Here is a 3,863-nt window from a genome sequence, read left to right as displayed (position 1 = left end):
TCTTTAAGGAGAACAATGAAAAACTAATTGAATTTAAATACCGCCCTATACCTGGAGGTCTCAGGGTGGTTCACAGAAAGATGGATTTAATTAGGGCAGGATACATTTACACAGATAGCATACCTGTTAAAAATTACAAATATCAATACTCATAAACTAATACTCATAAATTCTAATTACAAAGGCAGGGAACTGGAAGGATGTAATCCTTTCTACAGGAACTTTATAATACTATAAGCTGCCTCAGTCTTTAGGGGACATTCAGCTTTGGTTTGGAAAGTTCTAGGATCAAATCCAAAACTCTTAATGAAGCTTCACAAAAAGCATTATGGTCAATAGACCTAACTTTTCCTTTCCTCCAAACAGCCATCCAGGAAACCAGTTTCTGACCCTTTGATACATTTAGAATGAAGAAAATAAGGAAAACTCCTAAATTATGTGCAGAATTTGCAGTCAGAAGAAAAGCAACACCTGGAGGGCACCAGGGTGCAGAAGCTCCATCCAAGCGGAGCAGATGGAAATATTTAGAGCACTCTATGCGCTAACATGGACTGTAGTTTAGGGGACAAAGACATGAAGTTCAGTGGCTTATGCCCCCCTAGTCCTTCCTCTTAGGAGCCTGTGTGTGTGTGTGTCCCCTTTTATCTTCCCTAAACTGGGAGGAAGGACAGGAGGAGAAATAATCAGGGGGTCCAAACTGGGCACAGGACATCCCTCCTGAGCATGGGGATGGGAGACTGGGTCTCCCTGGTGGAAGCACAGCACTGGAACTGCAGGGTGGGGAACCTCAGACCCAGGGGCTAAATTGGCCCTCAAATCCTTTCTGTCTCTCTCTCTGGCCCTCAGGAATTTCCCCAGCACCACACCCTCTTTCCAACGCTTCCCAGCTGCCTCCTGGGGTATTTCTGTGGGGCTGGAAAAAATCCCTGGAAGGCAGGCAGCTCCTGGACAAAGCTCAGAGTCACCTCCATAGATAGTTCTACCAACTCTGGCCCTGCCCATCAATGGAAAGTGGCCCCTGGAAGGCTGCTCAGGAGCGAATGTGGCCCCCAGGCTGGAGAACGGTCTCCACCCCTGTCACAAACATGGAACAGGCTGTCATCCTGGCCCACCTTGCAGGGTTCTTGTGTGAGCATCACCCAGGTGGTGGGCTTTAGATCACCTATAGTGTTAGAAGACCCTCCTGGCAACCTGGATGGGGACGAGGCCAGGCAGGAGTGAGGCTGGCAGCACCGGCAGAGAAAGTCCCTCAGCACCTCTGCGCTGGGCCAATCCTGCAAGACAGGCCAGATCTCCCACCCCTGGGAGCTTTGATTCTCCTTCCCGACAAAGTCCCAAGAGGATGTCTGGAGAAGCCTCTTTTTGGAAAGATGCAGCATCCAAAACTCATCATCTCCGCTTCAGAGAAGATCTTGCAATGCACACCCTGTTGGGGGAGGGCGATCCCACTTTACAACAGGATGGGCTGCATCCAGCCCCCCCCCCCGATTCCCACAGGGAAAGAGCGGAGCCCCTCCCTGCTTTCTTTGCACCACGCCCCGCAATCCTCCCGCCTCCTTTCCCAGCTGCCCTGTTTGTAGATTCAGGGAGAGGCAAAGCAAATCCTTCTCCCACCCCCCTCCCCAAATAACCCCCAAATATGCGGCACCTCTTTCTCCTCTTCTCCAAGTCCGCTTCTCTTTCCGGGAATGAGGATGGAGACCCCTCCCCTCAAAATAGCCTCTCCCCCTCCAAAAAAAATTCTTGCCTCTCTAGGAAGCGGAGCTCCTTGACCCAGAGGGAGGGGGAGGGGCAGGAGATTCGCCTCCCCCTCCCTGCAAACAGAAATGCCCTTCCCTGCCGGCAAGCTCTATATCAGGGGTAGGAAAACTTTTTCAGCAGGGGTCTGGTCCACTGTCCCTCAGACCTTGTGGGGCACCGGACTATTTTTTTTGGGGGGGGATGAACGAATTCCTATGCCCCACAAAAACCCAGAGATGCATTTTAAATATGACCACACATTCTACTTATGTAAAAACACGCTGATTCCCAGACCGTCCATGGGCTAGATTTAGAAGGCGATTGGGCCGAATCCGGCCCCAGGGCCTTAGTTTGCCTACCCCTGCTCTATATTCCCATTTATTTAGGGAGAAATTCATGGATTCCCGGCAGCGAACAGGACCCTTGACCGCAGAAATTGCACCGCGGCGGCAGCAGGAGGCTCCATTAGCTAAAATGGTACCTCAGTTTAAGAACAGTTTCAGTTTAAGAACAGACCTCTAGAACGAATTAAGTTCTTAACCCGAGGTACCACTGTATTATGGGACCTTCCTGCCAAGTGCAAAGCATAGACCCTCGCTGAGAGAACATTTCTCCTGTTAACGGAGGAATCTGAGGGCTCCCTTGGACAAAAACAAAGAGCCCAACCAGGACAATTTGAAGCAAAACAGCAGCCTGTAGACTTGGCCTTTATTGGAAACTGTCGCGACAGGACGCCCACCCACAACAAGATGAAGCAAGATGGAAGTCCAGAACAAAAGAAGACCCCAACTTTTATTAGTTACTAATCCCCCAAACTACACCCCTAAAACTACATCATTGATACACCATAAAAAGGAGGGGTTGAGGGAGGAGTTGTGGTGGTAACCTGAGTGTCCTGTCACCTGGCTGGTTCCCCCTTTCCCCCTCCCCATGAGTACTTTCCAGGTGACAGAGGGGAGTTTGCAGTTTCCTGCCCCCAGAGGGAAGAGCTGATCATTGTCCTTTGTTCCAGTCTGTGCTGAATCCACTCCCATATGCAAGTTCTTTGTGACCTTGATGGTCTTCTGTCTAGGACCATCAGGGTTGGCATAGCAACTGGGCAGGGCTCCTGTGGATGTGCTGGGATGCTCAAGGGATTATGGCTGCTCTGTATCAAACCTTCCCCTTTTTGTAGTCCTTCCTTCATGGAGTAAAATAAAAGTGGAACAGTGCAGATCCGATTTATGGTTGATTTTCTATGAATTTATAACATGTGTAGCGTATGTAGTGTGTGAGTGTATGTGTTTGTGTGTTGAGTTTGTACAAACTGAATGATGGGGGGGGGGGGTTCCTGCGACACTCCCAAAGTTCCAGAATATCATAAGTAGTTTTGTAAAAGAATGCAAGATGTACTATTACAGTACTGCTCTCCCACATGTGCAGGGCCTTATCTGACTCAGGTCTTCCTTTCTCTCCCTTAACAAGGTGGTACTTCCTGTGAGTTACCCCTTTGACAACCCTTTTCCTGAGGTACTCCAAGCAACAGACCCAAGGCATCTCCACACCCCTCTTAACTGGTTTGGGACACTTCTCTTTTTCTAGAAGAATCTCTCCCCTCCTGACTGGAATGAGACCTAAGTAGACAGTCTCTTTCCAGCTTCTACTTCTCCTGACTCAGCCTCCCAGTTAATTCCTGGCCTATTACTCTCACAGGACACCACACACTGTCCTTCACCCTAAGCTCAGATACTTCTTTCTCTAGCTTGTGATATATTCCTCAGAGTCGATGTTTCTACCCAAAACCAACTCTCTCTCCTCTCATTACCTATCCCCAACCTATCTCCCAACCTGAAACCTGTCTCTCCAAAACCTCTCCTTTTCAACTCCCTCTCCTGGAACCCTGGCCAATCAGAAGCAGTCATTTGTTAACCATTTGCTGGCAGGGAAAAAGAAAACACTTGGTGAGCCCACCTGCCCAGCAAAACAAACTTTCCGTCACACTCCACTTTCCACAACTCTCCATTCCCAACTCTCTCTGCCAAAGACCAAATATCAACGGACTCTCAGCACATGTTCACTCACAAGGAGCACTCCAGAATCACATTCTGCACATCCCTAACGGTACATTATAGCTTTCATCATAC

The sequence above is a fragment of the Podarcis filfolensis genome (genome assembly GCF_964270895.1).
Source record: "Podarcis filfolensis genome assembly, chromosome: 2".
NCBI lineage: Eukaryota > Metazoa > Chordata > Lepidosauria > Squamata > Lacertidae > Podarcis > Podarcis filfolensis.
This window is presented reverse-complemented; position numbering follows the sequence as displayed.